Raw genomic sequence first — 20,058 nt, forward strand, 5'->3', positions numbered from 1 at the left:
CCCCACCCTGACTGTTCAATGAACTATGCTGAAGCAGTTTGGTAAACGTCACTTTAAATACTGTGGGGTTTTTCAGAGTTCACCCAAAATGAGAGACGCTGGATGTCAGCCAAGTCCTCCACCACTTAATGACACCGGAGCATTCCTACACTAAGGAAGTATATGGTTTGGGGGGAGTCAGTTTTTATTAAGTAGCAAGCGTGCTTAATTGTATAGAGCCAAGTAGTAGTGCATTTAAGGAATGCTCATACACAGAAACACTAGAAAAACATCCATTCTTCCTAAAGCAAAATCATTTTCTGATCTCAGTGAGAATTTTGGCTTAATCGCTGGTACAGGATCAGATGCATGGAATGCTTGCGACATGAAAATATATGGAAAAAAAGAAAAGCAATTACCTGTGGTTCAGTACAGACTGAAGTCCTGCTGTGAGACAGCTAGTGCCTGAGTCAGCTGCCAGGGCCCCCTTCGCTGGCCTGGGTTATCCACAGCATGGCTGGAGCTGGCAGAGGGGCAAAATTCTCCAAGAGAGATGCATGGTGCTAAAAGCCTCAGCAATGGCTGCTGTTGTGGAACAGGTATAGTAAGGATTCCATGCCCGTCCAGCTACCCTTGTACTCTGGGGCTGCTCTGCTTTGTCTGCTGGTGCAATAAAATGCTAATGCTTTATTGTAGACAAGTCCTGAGGTGAGTTTCCAGATGACACCTTACTCTTGAGTGTATATCTGTTATTTATTCCATCAAGCCAGTTCAATAGCAAACAGCAAAACCTCATTTTATCAAGGACCCTGAACCAACATTAATTAAGCAAGCCCACCCTTGAAAATGTGTTGTGTTATGCTGATTTTATAAGTGGTCTAAGTGAAGAAAGGGGTTAAGAGGCTCTGTCCTGCAGCCACAACATGCAGGAATGGGGGAGTGCTGGTTGTGAGGGTCTTCTCATAGATAATGATGGTTATCAAGAGTTTTATCACACACTTCTTTCCATTTCTCTCTAAGGAGCAAGCCCCGATGAGGTCTCACCTGGCTGTTGTTTTATGCATAGCCAAGGTCAGAACAAAAAGTAAAATACGAAAATCTAATCTGCTCTGCTAATGCAAAATAACTTCCTCACACAGAGTTCAGCCACTCAGATATAACAGGCTAAAGATTGCTTTCAAAGGCTTAATTCAATTTCAGCAAGCTTGCTGGGAACTCCCAGGGAACAACACGGGCGCCTCCCTGCCTTTCCTGAAAGGGATACACGGCAGAGCTCTCTGGGATCAGCTTTTTGATTTCAGATGCACTCTTACAGACATCAGTCAGCTCAGCTGCATCCTTTACATTCAAATCAGCTGGGGATTTGGCCGCCTTATAAACAATGCATGTTGCCACTTACCAGACATTTACATATCAGAGAAGTCTAAGGAAAATTCTTCCATGTGCTGTAAGCTTTCTCTTAGCAAGTAGGAGTATACACAAGGGCACGCATTTTTTCTAAATAGGATTTCTATTATAGATAAGATAGCATGTAATAACCCAGCTATGTTTTGCCCTAAACAGGTACTCTAAGGCTCTTTGGCTCTTTTTGTCCATGGGTGATCAAAAGCATTTGTTAATTGTTCCATTAGCTTCTCTGCTTGCTGCAGTCAGTGGAGTCAGGCACGGAGGAGCATCTGAAATCCCAGGCTAGAGACCTGCCTCTTCAGCCTCTCTGAAGATACTGTTCCAAACACCCTACGTACAGATCTTTGCAGCTTCCTCTGAAGCAGGTGTCATTGCTAGTACAGAATGCTGGCTACTTAGATTAAGTTTTTGTCATATTTTCCACCCTGCTGTATATACTGCTGGTGCCAGTGGAAGCTTGTCATTTTGGGATACATGGGGTCAGCATTAAGGCCAGCATTACTACCTGGGAAGCCAGGGTGACAAGGCAGAAATTACTGTAAGCATAGAAAAGCAGTGGTATAAATTTATCAGTGCACTTCCTTACATTGGGAATGTAGTTGGGAGCGCCTCCTGATGCTCCTGTTTAAGATCTCACCAGGTCATTTTATGGACAAACACCTTCCTTTATAGCTGCACTACTTTCAGGTACTCAGGACTGACAAATTTTTCATACAAATTGTTAGTATCAGTACCCAGCAATAAACCATCTGTAAAAAGAAACATGTTTGATTTAATTAGAAGTATCTAATGGATGGGACTATCTAGAAAAAAGTCTTTTGCCAGGAAACAAACACTTATCTCCCTATACCAAGTGCAGTTAACAGTTTGCTAATTCTTTATAAGAGGCATTAATCTTTTTGTGCTTCTTCCCCCAAACAACTGGAAGAAATTGTTTCTTTTTAATTACTCTGCAGCATCTGTACTACATTATCCAGTTCAGCTGTAATAATAATAATACTTAGCACATACATATCATTTTATATCTTCATAGTGGCCTACAGCATTAATTAATGCATCCCAAAACATCCTGTACTTGAATTAAATAGGTACACTACTGAAGGTAAATATCTATTTCCGTTGCGCCTTCTATGGTATAATTTAAGATTACACAAACATAAAGGAAATCACATTCCTGTTATATGTCTAGGACCAAACTCAGGCTCTAGGATTTTTCCCTATTCTGTTTGCCTTCAGCTGTTGCTTGATTTAACTTTCCCATCCTGACGAGGAAAAGAGCTTTTCTGGGATAAAGTATGTACAATGCTCTTTTAGGAAACTGTAAACTGGAGGCAGTTCTCCAGCTTGGGAAAGGAGATAGAGAGTTATTTTTACTCTTAAATTCCTTCGGGGGAGAAAGGCACTCAATACAAGTGTGACAAGAGCCATACAAGTACATAGAGTGAGAGAGAGCAAGAGAAGGAAAGAAGTGATTAATGCAGCTCAGCTACACTACTAGCTAGAAGATGAACCTGAACCAGCAAAACTGACATTTTGACAGAAAAATTTCTTTCCAAGTATGGTCACTTTCAAGTTAAAGATACCAGAGGAGCTATTAACCCTGGTTTCAAACAACTCTGAAAATAGCCATCACCACCAGCTAGGAATGACGACTCTTCCTAAAGCAGAATGACTACATATAACCAATACCAATTGCTCTTCCCAAGCTGCCTGGTTTACTGAAATCATTCCCAGGCTCCTCTCAGGTCTTGCTGGAAGTGGTCTGTCTGCAGCCTGCCAGAAATCAGCTGAGTGGTGATGCCTCACTCACACACCAAGTGGGAAGGAGCTGGTCCCCCAAGAAAAATCATACAGGAGTCTCTGCACTGTGCCAGAGCCAGGACCCCAGGGTGCCGCATCCTTTCCCCTCCTGCTCTGCAGAGCTGCTAAGGGCAAAGCTGCCAAGCCATGCCCCTGCACAGCCCCAGACAGCAACACATACAGCTCCACTGCCAGTGCCAGCAACACTGGAAACTGTGGGACAAACAGGCATGTGCAAGTACAGCCAGGGGAAGGGTCATTTCTTCCTAACTCTTGATTTGAGTCTGGAGCAGATGCGCTGGCCGCCACCAGGCCTCATGGTGCAGACCAAACAACTCTGAAATTAATAGAATAGTGGGCGTGAAGAGAGAGTTTCATAGCTGATTTTGCTTTTGGTTATTTATTTCCATACATTTTTAGACAGACATGCCTAGAAAATTCAGGCAGCAAAGCCAGCTGTATTTCTAGGAAGGCTGTGTATTTTTATGCTTTGGGGTTTTTTGGGGGGGCATCTGTGAGACTGCAAATACAATTAGTAGATGTATCAAACTGCAGCTAAAAAAACATGAAACACTTTTCCACAGTGTGGACATTTCTCCTTAGGAGTTCTTCGTGACTCACTGTTCCTTTCAAGCAGGTTAATGTGCCTCTAAATTTCACCTGACAGAAAATGTATCACGGTGTCAGCTGCATTAGGGAATGACAAACACAGCCCCAACGGTGCTGCTGTTGGACACCTCGAGGTTGCTCTCTGCTGTTGGACACCTCGAGGTTGCTCTCAGTAAGCACAGGTGGAGGAAGTAACCTGCCTCGGTTCCCACAAAATAAAAGAGCATGGCCAGCTCAAGGACACACTAAGACAAATTTAGCCACTTGTAAAAGCACTCATTAATCTCTCTAAAATGAGCCTCCCAGGTTCTTGGAAGGGAGGGCATGTGGAGGTGGAATTTGTGTGACCTGCTTATAAGCAGAAAACCAACTTAGAAGCAGTGTCTGGCTTCTGAACAACTTCTGCCAGGTTGAAATCACCTTCCCCCAGCCCCTTGCCCATGGCAGGCACAGCCCGCACGGTCGCAGGGAGCTTGTTGGTTCCCACGAGCGGCTGGGTCGTGCTGACACGGGGCATGCTCTGCGGCGTGGGGACCCGCGTGCTGCAAAGGTGCTTATGTTTCTATTGATCAGGGGAGCTCCTAACAGCTTTACCCTGCTTTTGGGACCCAGCCTTGTATCTGTCTGCACCATGGATGTGCCAGTCTGCAAGGGAGTAGCTGGAGATATCCCAGTGTGTCTATAGACTGCTACTGCTGCTAAGTGAGAAGACCAATGATTTTAGCTTTGGCCATACCAACTTCAGGTTTTGTATTGAAAAAGACAAGTTCACTCCCTGTACGTATCCTAACTGGAATTAGGATCATATGCACCCCATCCAAAAATTGTGTTTATCTTTCTAGAAGTGGGATTTGCAAGCCACAAGATTTCTGATTCTTGTACTTCAGGTTCTTGGCTGTTATGACCAGGACCAGATACGGAATGATGCCATCTCCCGTACTGATGGTCTCGGGGACACGCTACACCAGTGACTGAAAAGTTGGAGTCATGGGTCTAGAATGAACCTGGATACAGAGGGGAATATTCCAGCTCTTGTCTTCTTTGGCTGCTCTGGGAGTTATTACAGCACAATTTGTTTGAGCTAAGACTAATGCCGCTAGCTTCCACTGAGAGATTTCAGTTCCCCTGCAGAGCTTGATTTACTTTCCTTGTTTTTTAAAAATCCCTTTTAAAAAAAAAAAGCCTGAAGAGTGAAAAAAATCTTCTAAAGCAATTGCAATCAGCTCCCATTTGTCTATCTATATATCTTTATCTATTCACTGATGCCTTTTTTGCATAGATCTCAAAGAAATGGATGGTGGATGCAGGGCAATGAGTGAATACCTCCAGCCAGACACTACGAAGGTTTAGAGTTAAAAAAAATCATGTCTAAGCAAACTGGTTTTGATCCAATGACAAAGGTCTCAATCAAACAGAGCAGATTGTCTGGACAACCCATCTGCACTGTTCTTGTTCTTCATCCCTCCTGATGCAACAGATGTCCAGCAGCTCAGCAGCAAAAATCCCCACCTGTGGTGCACCTCTCTAGATAAACCACCATGGGAGCTATGGTGGGTAATCCACCAGCTTCAGTCAGATTTGTGGTGAGTCTATTCCAAGAGTAATCTGAAAAATCTTTGAAATCTCTGGCTTTCTGGACTTCTTCAGAGTCCCTTCCTTCACGCTATAAACAAACACTGTAAAAAGATTTACTGGAACAATGGTATCCATCTGCTCCTATATCTCCACGAACCCACATTTCATAGGTTGAGATTAAGCAGATGGCCAGACAAGATAGCCAATAACTCAGCAGACATAGCTGTAGCATAAATAAAACCAGTGTGCAAAGGCAGTTAATGAGAAACGGGCTCGTTTCTCAAAATCCCTAAGTTCTCCCCAGAAGCCTGAGGGGTCTGTCTCTCTAGCTGCATTCCTCCTGACCCTACAACTGCCTTGGCACCCAGCCTTTTCTCTCCCCCAAACAATCAGACTGGCTTAAAAACCCCACAAAACAAAACAAAAGGTTGCATACTTTTAAAACTCGGTTTGTTGTTGTTGTTTTTGGGTTGGTTTTGGTGTTTGTTTTGGTTTTTTTCCTTTCTTCCCCTGAGACAATCAGAAATGTGTTTGTCGGAAAAAAAAAAAAAAAAAAAAAGAAATGAGAAAATAGTCCTAAACTCTTCAGGTAACCATTTGTTTCTACAGCTATGCTCTCATTAAATTATCAGCTATCACAAGACTATGGATGAAAGATAAGGGCTGGCAACATCGAGATGTCACATTAAATCACAGCCGGCAGGGGAAGGCTGGACAGGGCGGCTGCGAGCGAGTCCTTCAAGGGTGCCCACCGTGGGGAGGCTCTGCTCGTCCTTCAGGGTGCTGTGTTACACGCCGGGGACCCCTGCCTCAGAAGTGAGGGGATGGAGGTGCTGCAGCCCCTGTCAGACCCTGCGAGCCAAACCCATTTCTCACCAAGCTCAGCAAGGACACTGCAGGGCAAAAGAAGAAATCCTCTCTTCTTGCAGACTATGTGCAGTGCGATGCCTTCCAGCAAAGCTGCCCTGGCCTTGTCTCCCGCCTGCATGGTAGGAATGAAACAAGTTTAGAGACATGCTCATCTGTCCAGAAAGGATAGGGAGGATGGAGCAGGCAAGCTTACTTATCTGTCACCCACGATGTTTTTGTCCTGTTGGCAGAGGACTACACTTCTTCTTATGCAGCATAACATGACAATAAACGAACATTTAAAGATCTGAGGAAAAAAATAAATGCACTAGTGCTTGGAGCACATTTTAGTCCACTGCTAGTGAGGCCCTAAGAAGACGATGCCTATTTTTATATTTGTGCCTCAGGCGGGAGGCCAAGCCACCACTCGGAGGCAAGCACGGCACCAAGACCACTACCTTCCCATCTGCAAGTAGTGTACCCCACCCCACGTGCAGCCAAGGTGCTGCCTGCTGCTGTCTCTGACATGGGGTTTCTCCTTCTTGTGGTGGGGTAACTGTCTGTGGCTCCCCAGCATCGCCTATCAGAACCGAAGACATAAAGCCCATAGTTGTGCAAGGCTTTCACTCTGCCCACTGAACAGAAAGGGTTGGGGGCTACGGAGGAGTCAGAGAAAAGCCACTTCACAGCATCTTTGGTGGTTGTTGACTTGGATGTGTTTAGGTTACCATCTATCATTGCCTCTAAGGCCCCCAGCTCACGATTTCTCTCTGTTTCTCAGGGCATCGGTTTAACCCTCGTTGGCATCCCACTGCTCTCCACTCCATACACACTTCACCACAGAGCCATGGGATGGAGTCCTCCATAGCAAGCTTTGCCTTCAGGCCACCAAAGTGTTAAACTTCTAATGCGCTCACAGACTGGCTGTGCCTTTCCATCCCTTAGGGCAAGTTTGTATTGAGGTCCAGAAGCCACTCCCTCGGGCCACTCCAAAGGCCATTAAAGTTGGTGGAAAGGCATGTTGTAGGAAGTGACAGGATCAGGTGGGCAACAGCTTCATAATTGAAAGGACTTAAAATATTCACAATCAATTCGTCAGAGGTGGCAACTCATTAGCAGGCAACTGATTTTTGAGATGCTGCCAGCCCAGTCTTCAGATAGCTTCCCTAATTCCCAGTGTGTCAGCAAGGACAAGGTGCATTTGGCACTCCTGAAACAAGTCTCAGGAGCATCATAATGGTCAGCACCCAAAGGCATTGCAAGTTTGGAGTTTATGAAAGTCAGGGGTTGAACTCATTCCCAAAGCTTTGTCTCCAAAATGTTGGTGGAAGTGCTTTGCCACATACAAGTCAGATCCCTTTGTTGGAAGCCCTTGTGGTTACCCTTGCTGCTTTACTGAGCACATATTGTTACTATTTTTGAGAAACAGCCTCTCACTAAGCTCTTCCCCCAGTCTAAGAATAGGAGGTTTTCAGGGAAATGGCTTTATTGCAGAGTGGCCTTGATGCAAAAATGTAACTGTCCTGCTCAAGAGAGAGGGTTTCCAAGTTTGTTAAAAAATATATGCATTTGACAATTCTGCTGTAACGTATTATGAGTGTGAAATAGAATAGGGGGATTTTTGTGGTTTGACTTGCTTTTCTGCACTTATATATGGTAATTAAATGTAAAAAAATGCCAATTAAAAACAAACTTTGGCAAGAGATTAGTCAAAATATGTGCACTTGGATTTTTTAGGGGCTTGAGGGGGCATTCCTTTGACATTTGCTTTTAAAAAAATTGCCTTAAAATATGACACTTCAAAAGCAGCTGCATTGTGTGTTCACGAAGTGGTTTCCATATGCAGAGTTCATGTCAGATCTACAAACGTGTATGTGCCCAAATGACCGTAACCATTGGTAATAGGTTAAATAATTATTTGCATAGTGCCTTCTCAAGACTAGTGGATCTCTGTTGGTGCTTAGTTTATGAGGAACAATTAAAGACACAATATGAACCTTACCGGTAATAAATGCCCCTATCCAGTGCAGTGTGTCAAGGAATGAACTACTGCTGGCGCCATGAAAAAAGAAAAAAGCAATCTTATACAGCTGTCAAGATTTTCTGGCCTTTCTTACCTATTTCTGTGAATGCAATTGGGTCTTGACCTGGTTGTGTAACTTTTCTGTATCTCATCCTCTTCATTTTCAGAGTGGGGATAGTCACCTTTCTAACTGCTGTCCAATATAGCAAAGGGAAATGCACCAGGAGGGCAAGAAAATCATTACGGGAAAGGGTTGTTCATTGTCATACATAAAAATTGCCTGATTAGCTAGCACTGTTGTGAAATGGCAAAGTGCTCAGACGGAGAGAGAGCTCATCAAGCTTTTTTCTTATTGCAAAATACTGTTTAAAATAAGCTGAAGGTTCAGCTGTGCTACTGCAGGAACGGGTTGTGCCAGCCTGCTGTGCTTTGTTTCTGTCCTGTGAGCCTCTGCTCTCTCAGTAGGCAGCAGCCCCAGCTATGATCCATCCCTGCTCCTGCCAGAAGGCTCTTTCTAGAGACAGTCCCACACCTGCCTTGGGGACCACTCAGCTGCTGGGCCGTAACAGTTCCTCCTGCTAGAAAAAACGCAGCTTCTGAGAGCAAAACCATCTGCTCTGAGAAAACCCCTGCAGGAAAGCCAGGCAAGCGTGAGGTCTCATGGGGACCGGGACCGTTAGTGCAATATACAGTCATCACTCGAGACAATTAAGAAATCTGCTCACAGGAGAAGCGATGGTAAACACGGTGTTGTGTGCTACCTGGTGTTTATCATAGACATTCTGAATCTAAAAGATAAATAAACATGCAGTGTGTTAGCAGCAGTCAGGAAGCAGGTACAGAGCTGCGACTGATCAGGACGGAGGTCTGGTTCCATCAAGGACAAGGAGACCCACCTTGCTTGTGTCCATGAATTTACTCACTTGGGTGCCACGGTCCTTTCGCTAGCCTGCAGCACCCTTCCCCTGCTTGGTAGCTTACCCCAATGTTGAGGTATTCTCAGTTCAGCTCCTTTTATCCCCAGCTTTCCCTCTCCTCTGAACTCAACAGCTGAGATATCTGCTTTGAAGTTTGCAGTGCTTTGGGGTGGCGGGCGCTCTCCCTCTCCCTGCCCTGGGGGCTCCTGCCTTGCTGCCTCAGAGCAGGGTACAGGGTGAGCTGGGTGCCCTTTCCAAACTGAGCAGGTGAGCAGCCAAATCTTCCCTTCAGTGACCGGGGGCATTTGTGACTGGGAAGGGGATTTACCTCTTTCTGCTGGGCATGGGCAGAAGTGTAACTTTATGTCCCTCTCCCAGCCCCAGATCTGCGTGACCCAAATTTGTGAAGCATGATCCCCCCAAGCTGGCCCCAAATTCTTGAGTCACAGTTGTGATGCTGTTTCTCCCAGGTCGGCAGAGGCCACATGCCAGCACTGGGAGGTGGCAGGCTGGTGGATGTGTCCACCACCCCTGCTTCTCCCTCGTGTTTAGGACAAGCTGACGTCTGGTGGCACAGACACAGCCTCAGTGAACCAGCAACAGCTTATTTTAAGAAAGGTATTTTTTAAAAAAAGTTTTTAAGAAAAACTTATGTCTTCCTACCCAGCCCTGCCACCAAGGTGTTCACAGTCTGGTCTGGTCTGCATTGGTGGTGAGGGAATTAATGAGAATGTTGTATTTTTTTTGAAAAAAAGGCAAATAACTAGACATCTGCACTAGAATCATGCCTAGCAGTTTTATATCAAATATCAATATTAATATAAACATTAAGTATAAAATATAGTTAACACAGTAGAATCTTCCAGTCACTAACTGCAGGCCAGTGACCCCAGGCATCTCCAGAAATGAGGGTGAGAGGATGAGGATAGGGGGGAGGAAGAAAGAAAAACATTATTTGTAAAATAAGATTCAGACATTCCCGTAATTGAAAGAGGAACACAACCTGAACAGCCAATCATGGACATTAACACCCAGAGGAACACACTTATAAAGAAGATAATAAACAAATAAAGATGTAATTGTCCCCAACCATTTTTGGCATGTCTTCTTTGTGTTAAAGCCCAGAGGAGTAGATGGAGAATTTTTGTGGTAGTGCTTGTGAGGAATGTGTCGCAGTGCCAGGGGGAGGATTTTTCCATTCAGTTCCCTGCCACTCTCTTGGGAAGCACCAAAGAGGCACATTTTTTCCTAAACATATTTTTGCTTTGCTGGTTTTGGTGATGGTAGTGCTGCAGGAACAGTACCTTTTCCAGGTCGTGTTCTGAAGGCTGCGTTTCTCCTGGCTGAACCATCAAAGGTCCCTCAGGAGACAGCAATTGTCATAACCAACTGGAGGGAGCATCCATCTTGCCCAGGTCCCCATATCTGGCAGTCCCTGACGTGGGCTGCTTGGGGGGGATACAGCAGTAATCCTGTGGAAGGCAATTACAAACTGCCCTGCTCCACATTTCCTCTTCATCTTTCCTTGAAAATTGCCGTGGAAGGAGGCTTCCCACCTCTTCAAAATTCCGTTTCTTTATAACATTTACTTTCATCTTTTGGCGAAGAATTTCACAGGTCATGAGCCCATTCTTTGGGAAAGTACTTTTGTTTTGCCTTTGTACTAGTCGGTTCATCACTCATGTGGGACCAGATGCTGAACTAGGAGAGAGCAGTTTATAGCTTGTCCAAACTAAAACCTTTTTTTAAAACTCACCCTTTCAGGTCTTGTCAGCAGCTCCAGGCATCACCAGAGCATATTGAAAAGCAATTTGTGACATCTGCGTTCAGCAATTTAAGTCTGGGTCTTGCCACAAACAGCTTAAAATGGAAGAGCATTAAAAGGTTAAAAGGACAAAGCTGCACAGAGCAAGTTCTCCCCAGGGATCCAATATTAGTTGGTCGTGTGGTCCTGGAGATAGAGGGAGGTTAAGGAACAATTGCAGACATACCACTGAGCATGGCTGAGCAAGTCACTCCCCCGCTGCGATCCTAACTGGGCAAGAAAGAAGCTGAATCTCGAGAAAAACCAGCACTTCATCTTAGCTGAGCATCTTCACCTTTCCTGAGCAACTTAATTGTCTTTCCTGTAAACGAGAGCATGGTGAGGACAGCGCAAATGCATGGAGGGGCGACTTGACAGCTAAGCACAGAACACTGAGCTCCATCCCAGCTCTGTGGAAAAACACTACTGCCGTTCAGGATTTGGTCCCAAATAGCCATGCAGAAAATGAGAAGTGGCAGGCACAGCACCTGCACAGTGGTGGAGAGAGGAGCCCTCTCTCATCTCCCTTCTTTCTGCACCAGGCGTGCTTCCCTCGAGCCCCACACACAGCCCTTTAGGTGCAGGGCTACGGCTACACCGGCTGCCCACCAGCCTTGTCCCCCTGAGTGACACATGCTGCATGGAGCTTAGCACTTCCCGCTGAGCGTCCCCATCCTGGCCGATGTAGGTCCTCCATCCCACCAGCCTTCCCACCAACTCCAGCATCCACTCGGTCCCTGAAAAATGCCCGTCTCAGCAGAGCTCCCTGCAGTGCAGCGGGCCGGGGGGAGGCAGGGACCCCTTCCTGGGTGTGCTGTGCCTGCAGGGAGCAATGAAGCACTGCCCATAGCGGGGCAGTGATGGGAAACTTCATGACTCTGATTCCCTGCACAGAGGTGCAAGGGAAATCAGCACCTTTGGCTTTGTTCTTTTCCTCTTTCCTGTCATACTGCCACCGCTGAGCAGTTTAAATAGTTTAAGTGGTTTTTAAAGTGGATTTTACAGGCCAGGCTATGAACTTAATACACAACATTTAACAGAACTATGTCAGTTAAAATTCTGTTGCTATAATTCCATACTGAAATGTTCTTCTATGTTGTTTGACATCAAATCCAGGTCTTCTCTCTGGCATACAGGAACTAGAAAAGCAGGAAAGAAAACAACTCTGTATTAACAATCCAAACTAGGAAAACCCCACCTAACAGTCATAACATAAAAGAAAGAAACATCATCAGTCAGAGGCAAAGAGACTTGATTTTAAAACCCTGTCTGTGTCATTTGTAATACAGGTAGATAATTGACTTAAATATATGAGTGGAAGTCGTATTATTTCCACACCTGCAACTGAAAACAGTTTGTTCCCTACTGTGTTATATGTAACTGTGTTAACATCCTCAAGTTACATATAAACACATGGTAACAGACAGAAGACAAACTGAAGGATACCTGGCACAGGCTTGGAGTGTTCCTTCTGAAAGATGGGTTTCTGCAAAACCTGATTTCATGCCATGCATGCTAAGATCATCACGTGCTTACTAGCAGGTACAGTTGGGAGATAAAAATGAAGAGCACAGTGTAATATCAATAAAAGAAAAGTCCTTGTCCACCAACTGCCTGCAGAGACCGGCAAGAAGATCCCCGCACAAGAGCCAGCAAGGCGTTCAGCACTACTTAGATTTTTAGATTTCTTCTCTTTCCAGATATAATTTGTTCCACATGCTGTTTACCCACTGAATCTTCCAAACCATGTCTTGGCTAGAAGGCAAGTGATGACAGGTCATGGAAGAAGCAGAAGAATTTTGCAGCTTGTCTTGGCTGTACCAAATATGCCCTCATGCTTGGAAGAAATCAAACGCTTCGTGCCATTAACAAACTGTGGCAAGGCCAGAGAGTCTTTCCTCCCTGGCAGGGAGTGGAAAGATGCGCTGGTGCTATAAACAACGGGGAGTCACAGGGTGAGTTCAGTGCATTGACACTTATACTGGAGAAAACAAGGTGTGGGCTGGCTTTCTGAGGGCAGATGCTCCAGGGTACTTTACTCTGGATGGGTGGCAGGGGACAGGGAGAGATTGTTCTCCATGACCACTGTGTGTCACACATTTTTTTTACTGACTGCCTGGGAGCTGCCCTTGAAGCAACAACGGTGCCCTCATATTTCTTCAGTTTTCAAAATCACCCACAAACTTCTCTAGCAAATTCCTTGTCCTACAAGCCACTGGGGTGTCACTTGCTAAAGGTACACTCTGGGAAGTAGCTTGCACAGCTGACAGGTATGCAAGGTTTACCTCTTTCATCGTGGAAATTTCATAATTGTGCTAGGTATCAAAGCTTCACAGTCAGTAACATCTAAGTAACACCACCATGAAAATGCATGTTATAGCTCATGCTGCACAAACCTATTCTTTAATGCACAGGCATGAGGCAAACTCCCCCTCTTGCAACCTGTTGGTTCTCCGGAACATGCAAAGGGAAGGAACCATAAATCTCTGTCTCCACTGACTCCCCTGGGGAGTAGAAGAGCTATGTGCTTCCTTGGTAATATCTTCTCTGCTTCTCCGGGAACCATTGACGGAAAGCCCAAGATTTCACCTGTCTGGGATTGAAGCAGTGGAAGTGAAAGGCTAACAAAACAGGAGGAAAAACGTGACAGCTGGAGGCTGTGTGGCTCCAGTGCCCATGTCTCTGTCCCTGTGTGCACACATCTGGAATGGGCAGTACAAGCAACGGGACTGAGCCTGAGCGCGGACTCAATAGCAACTGAATAAATGAGCACGGATTTGCGTCAATCTGTTATTTTTGCTGTGGGACCCTGCTGAATTTATTTGACCTGGAAGTCACCGATCATCTTCCCAGCTGGGAACAGACCAGCAGTGCATGGTGTGATCTGTATAAAAATCTAAGCTACAATGGCCGAGAGGGAGAGAGAGAGAGGAATTTGTTGAGGTATATTTATGTGTCTGCATCAAAAGATCAAGTCTACAAAATCACTGGATTGTAATATCGGTATGATGTGTCTCTGTAGCTAAAGACAAATAGAGACAGAGGTGAAAAAATGCCTGTTGTGCCATGCAGTCCATCTAATTAATCTCCATGACAACGTATATCCATTTTATGCAATTTGTTTCCTAGTTTTTGGCTAGTTTTTTAATGTCCCAAGAAAAGGAGCTCTCCCCCCTTCCCATGAAAAGTTATTTCACAGATCATATTGTCCAGACTTGTGGTTTTTTGGTTTGGTTGGTTTTTTTTTTTTTTTTTTTTTTGGAAGTTCAGTCAAAATTTTAAACTTCCTGATTTCATCTCAGTGCTAATAGAAACATCATTCTTAATCTCACGTAATGCCTGAATCTTTCAAAAATCTGCAGATAACCATCCTTTTACTTTACTTCTTTTAATTAGTCTTTTCAGTGACAGAATTGCTTTGTCCTGCCTGAATTCTACCAGATTTTGCCTGGTAATACAACACAACAGTTCCTTAAATCCCAGCCATCAGCTCTTCTGTGGGTTTGTTTCCCATGGCAAGTCAGTGTCTGTGATTGCCTCTTGGCTGGCTAAAGGGTCTAGAATATCTTCGATTTTGTTGGAGTTCATCAGGATCTACTTTTTGGGAAAACTAAAATAATCCAGCATTTCAAAGGTGTTAGAATCCAGCCGTTTATTGATGTGAATGCTCTACTCGGTTACACCCCTTTGCCCAGCTATTTGACACGCACATCTCCCTTCCTGACTCAAAAGCTGTGAGTACGTTGGAGGTTGTCCAAAGGAGTAAGCTAACTCAATGCCCATGTTACCAGAACTTAGCACAGCCTTAACTCCCAGTCTTCACCTTTCAATTTATTTCCCTGGTAGGACTTACCGGTGCACTGAAATCCAGATGCAGTCATCCAGAATCCAGTTGTGTCACTTCTGAGAATAATTCATAAAAAAGTGTTTCTGGCCTAAAACCTGATAAAATTCCTGCCTTCTTCAAGATTGGCTCCTTATCAGGTTGTGATCGGCAGTTTGGAGTCAGTGTATCAGTATTTCCTTGCACGTGCCAGCATCAAAAGGAAAGTACGTGCCCCTGTCTCCAAATAAGAGACATTTTCCATATGTGTACTCTCCACTCTGTCCTGCTTAATGACTATACATTAAGATATTATGCAGGAAAGGTTGCAACATTTTGTAGCATATGTCTGCGCAAGCGAGAAGCATGTCTCACACCTGCTTCTTGGCTTTGGGACATTATTCCTCATAACTCTCTTACAGCCTGGCTGGCTTGCGATGCTGCAGGCTTTGAATGGCAAGCCGGGGCAGCAAAGCAAGCCTTTCCCTGCTTGGGGTGGCAAGCTATGTGAAAGCCAGCCATCCCTTCCCCATCTTGTGCTCATAGGGAAGGGCTGCTCTGCGAGGGGTAATGGCCAGCCCCCTTCGAAACAACGCTGCCAAACCACTTCCAAAGCAGGCTCAGAATTATTCGCATGGAAAAACACTTATGACTTACTTTCTCATTGGAAATTCAGAAAGCTGAAACAGAGACCATTTCCCTTTAAATAACATAAGCAACGCTGGAGCAGGATTACATCTGTCACAGATAAAAATGCTCTATTTATGCCTTATTGTAATCCATTCACTGGTTTATGGTCCTCACGTCCTTCAGGGAGTGTCGGAAACCCACACGGCGTTCCTGAGTGCTACATTTTGCATTTGGATCTCTGATTCTGTTGACAGATGTGTACAATCACACGCAGCAGTCAGACAACTCCCTCTTGACTCTGTATCGGAGGAAGAGTGAGAGGGCAAATTATTTCAGCTGAGGTCAGCATTAACTTAAGCTCAAAATAACTCCCTCCAGATCCACCTGTTTCAGACAGAAGCATGTGAATAAGTGGTGGTCTTTGGTGAATAACAGCCGCTTCCTGATTTCGCACACCATTTTGGGGCTCTGCCATCACAGATGTAGACAACACACATGTACTCAATTAAAAAAGAAAGACTGCAATCAGCCTGATAAATGAAAAAAAAAAAAAAAAAAACAAACAACCTACCAACCACCAGCCCCTCACTCTGCAAGAGTAATGTAATGGGTTAGTAAACACATATTTCCTGTTTTATGTATAAGCACTGAATATGTAAATACAGGCATGCTTTGGGGAAAAGATTATAAATTTATTGAGAACAATCCATTAAAATAAGAGACTGATGATTGCATTCATGTTAAATTAAACCAAGGTTTCTGAGAAGACACCCTTTAAACAAGAGAGTTGCCAGTTTCCCTTAGTTTGACTTGCTGAGAGTATTGCCTGCCTTCTTCCTTTTTTTAATGTATCAGAACATAGCTTCTTCTTTCATTCCTTATAATGGACCGTTCCTAATAAAGCTGAGGGGTTCCAAGGAAATGCAGTGAATCACTGATCCTCATTCCTCATTGCCTTGTGGTCCAAGATCCACCCGTCCTCCATGTCAGGGACTTCTTTTTTTTGACCATGTTCCACCCAACCTGGGGTCGAAGGGCTCCTGGCCTCACTGTACCCTGCTGAAGATATTGGGGAACGTCCAGAAACAGAATCCCGTTTTTGCCAGTCCCAGTTATCGATACTGCTGTGTACTGGCTGGTGTCTCCCAGGCTCTTTGCAACTGCTTCTCAGATGAAGTCACCTGGGGTTTAGGCAGAAGTTCTCAGAAGGGCTTGGGAAGCAAGAATGGGACTCTACTCTTGAAACCATCATAGTTCTTGAAACAACCCTTAAGTAGCATAAATATATTTTCCTTTACATCCACTTAAGCTGAAATTTAAACTCTCAAGAACTGGGAGATTTTCCCTGAGTAACCACAAAGCTTCTTATAGCTGGAGGCCAAAGCTGAGGGGAGGTACCATCATGTTAACCTCAGGCAACTTTGATATTTTTGTTGGCTGTGTCCTCAGAAAATAATGGTATTAGCAGCTCTGACTTAAAATAAGAGAGCTGCGGCTCGCTCACAGCAGGTAAACAATCTGTGCAATTGAGCACAAATCCTGGTAACAAGGCCTCCTTCCAATTAGGAAGCAACAAAACAAACTGCATCAGCAAAAATTCCTGCGAGGATATTCCTTAAGGCTTCTTTGTGCTCTTTATAAAACACAAACATTTTTACCGTGCGACACCCCCAAATTCATCAGCTGCTCACAGGAATACTTAAGCACTGCTTCTTTGTGAACCTGAGCAGAAAAGATTGCCTGGTGCTGTTGCAGCTAAACCCTGGGGTCAGAGCAAGAAGGACACATTTACACGGGAGAGGCATGGATGGACGTGCACAGACACAGAACTGCAGCCTCTCTGTGCAAGGGGTGTGCACCAGGCTGAGCTGCAACCTCTGGGTAGATATTTTAATTTCAGAAAGCTGTTTGAATGGAATGTACTTGAAAAACAAATGCGTTTTAAGAGCAGCCACAACACATATCAAATGGGGGTGACTTGGGTCTGAGACTGCACTGTCAGAAACATCCTACCCTTACTTCCCCTTCTGTCTGAACATGGAGGGCTGGCATCCAATGCTGCAGAGAGACAGGAGTGCTCCTAGAGATATCCAGAACACAGACTTTGAAGGTTTTTTTATCATCAATATCTACACAGTTCCCTAGCACAGACAATTGCATTGTTCGGCTGTCTCAGCCCTTTATTACATTGTCAGAGCTCCCTGGTCCACATGTGAGCCTCCCTGGTGACGGTGCATCCTCCGGGTCTGTGATCTCCATCTTCCCCAAGGTCCAACTCACAGCCATCAGCAGCATCTCTGTGCAGTGCACGTGCAAAGCAGTTGGGTCTCAACCTTGCACTGGAGTGGTGAGGAGGGAATGAAGGGAACCAAGGCTGAACCGAGGCCATGAATTACTGGACTTATGAAGAAACAGTCATTGACTGAATTTGAGGCTTATTCCTGACCTCTAGAAGGTCATCTATGAAGGACATTGACGACTCTTAGAAGAATTACTGAGAAACAATTTATTGAGGTAAGATGGGGTTTGAGGGATAAAATACACCATTGAACAAAGGTGAAAAAAAGACCAAAAAGATCAATTTATAAGGCAATACATCACTTGATGTCAGCGTTGTTAACACTGGAAAATACCTTTTTTTTTTTTTTTTTTACAATGTGCAGGCATGGTCACTTTTCCACTGCTCACCTGGACGCAAAGGGCACCGCCAGAAGAACAGCTCTTTCTGGGGAGGGGCTGGGGTGGAAGCTGGAGAGGGGCCATGGTGCAGTGATCTGGGAAAATGATTTCCCACTCTCTTGGTGTGGTCAGCCTAGAGACTCCCAGGCCAGAGATTTAGTGATGGACCAGGAAGAAGCAGTTTTCCTAGCAAAGGGTAGCAACACTGCCTCTGGGAGGCTGGAGTTCAGTGGCAGGGAACGGAGTTTGCCAAAAGCAGTTTTTAACAGCCAGTTTGGCTGTGATCTTGACAGCCATTTCTATCAAACCAGGCTGAAGCATCTCAAACACAAATCTGTCTAGGCAAGACATAAGATTTATAGCAATCTCTTGGAACTGTTTTGCAAATGCTTTGTGAACGGCTCTTTTGAGTTGCACATAACCTTCTTCAGTGGAGATATTGAGCATCATTCAAATGATGTAGCTGTCTGTGAACTGGGTAAATATGAGCTAATCTCCTTTCTGGTAGCAAAGGCCTTTACTGCAGCTCACAGTAGGAATGGTGCCTTCAGTTACAGTAATGATTCATGATTATGTTGAAAGTTGACAGCTCAGCATGCCTGTGTCTATGCCAGAAGTCTGCATGGGATGCCTGGACAGTAGCCCAGGTGGGGGAAGGACAACTACGGTTGGTCTGACTAAGAGACCCAGCCAAGTCCCCAGAATTCGTTGCAACCCAGATGGCACAGTAAGGCTGTTCCGGATCAATACTTGTGTTTAGCTATGGGTATCAGGCTCAGACACCTCTGCTGTGTCCGAATGATTGTCTCACAATATTAAAGAAGGCTGGACTGAGTGGGAGCTGTTCTGTATCAGCAAGATCTGCCCTTATGCAAACAGTGCGGCCGTGGTTTTTTCCCCAGAGTAATTAGCAGGTTCATAACCTTTAGCAGTGAAGCAGCAAGCAAAAAGGGAGTTCACGTGTATTTTCTGCAGGAAATTTGCCCTCCTGGAGGAAGACCCACTGGTAAGGGTGGAGCCCTTAGACGTTCAAGATTTTTCAGGAATGGGGCTAAAGTTCCTTTTAAACATGGGGTTTATCACCATGATCACCTGAGAATCCACCCTATGCGTATTCTGGACCTTCAGTGGTTGAAACTTGGGTTTTCCCACATACGGACAGGGGAAGTAGTTGCAGTTTATCTCAAGGCCGGTATCTATAGGTTGCAATGGTAACATAGAGGCCTCCAAAGGTGTTAGACAACAAGGAAGAATTATTTGAATGGTTCATCTCCTGAGCAGTTTTTAAAGCTAATGAAAAGATAATAATGTGAAAACAGAAAAATAAATAGGTGATATTGAGTGGTGGAAGGCTGAAAACAAGTGTTATGTTAAAGGATAGATGGAAGGCAGTCAGATATACGTCTGAGGTGTGAGGTGTGACTGCTGAAAACCCCACTAGCCTTCACAAGTTTTATGAAAGTGGGCTGTTGTAGAAAGTGAAATACTAGAGACATTTCTAAAGTCATAAACCAAGTCAAGGGCAAAGTTAAGAAAAAACCTCCAGGTTGTCTGATCTTCACCAAAACAGCAGCAGGGAACAAGAGTAATCCCTGGATGGAAGGCTCCAAGACAGCAACAGCACATGGAAGGACAAGGAAACAAAAGGGTACACGTCCAGAGCCTACAGCAAGAAGTGTCAGCCTGCTGCAAGAAAGGAAAGAATCAAAATCTATAAAAGGCTTTATTGAATAGGATGAAACAGATGCACCATCAGGAGTTAATAATAAAGGATTGTTGCAAACACATTTCATACTGTCGAGGGTCTCCACAATTTCCTTTGATTAAAAAGAGACTTTTGGTGGAGCAGTTCAGAATATTTCTGTTGAAAAATACTCAGTCATAAAAATATTCTAACAAAAGCATTTAGATTTGTGGGTGTGTGTATGCATGTGCATGCCTGTGCATTTTTGGACTGACATGG

At 44.7% G+C, this 20,058-nt stretch overlaps 1 long non-coding RNA gene across 1 annotated transcript in view; it reads right to left on the reverse strand.

Annotated features, from left to right (window-relative positions):
- LOC308064419 overlaps positions 1-20,058 on the reverse strand; it is a 45,986-nt gene that overhangs the window by 14,541 nt on the left and 11,387 nt on the right. The window contains exon 2 of the long non-coding RNA XR_013928369.1: positions 1-15,714. This exon is cut by the window's left edge and continues 14,541 nt beyond it. This is a non-coding gene — a long non-coding RNA (uncharacterized lncRNA). The remainder of the gene's footprint in view (positions 15,715-20,058) is intronic.

This window comes from Falco punctatus, assembly GCF_963210335.1.
Source record: "Falco punctatus genome assembly, chromosome: 5".
Classification (NCBI taxonomy): Eukaryota; Metazoa; Chordata; class Aves; order Falconiformes; family Falconidae; genus Falco; species Falco punctatus.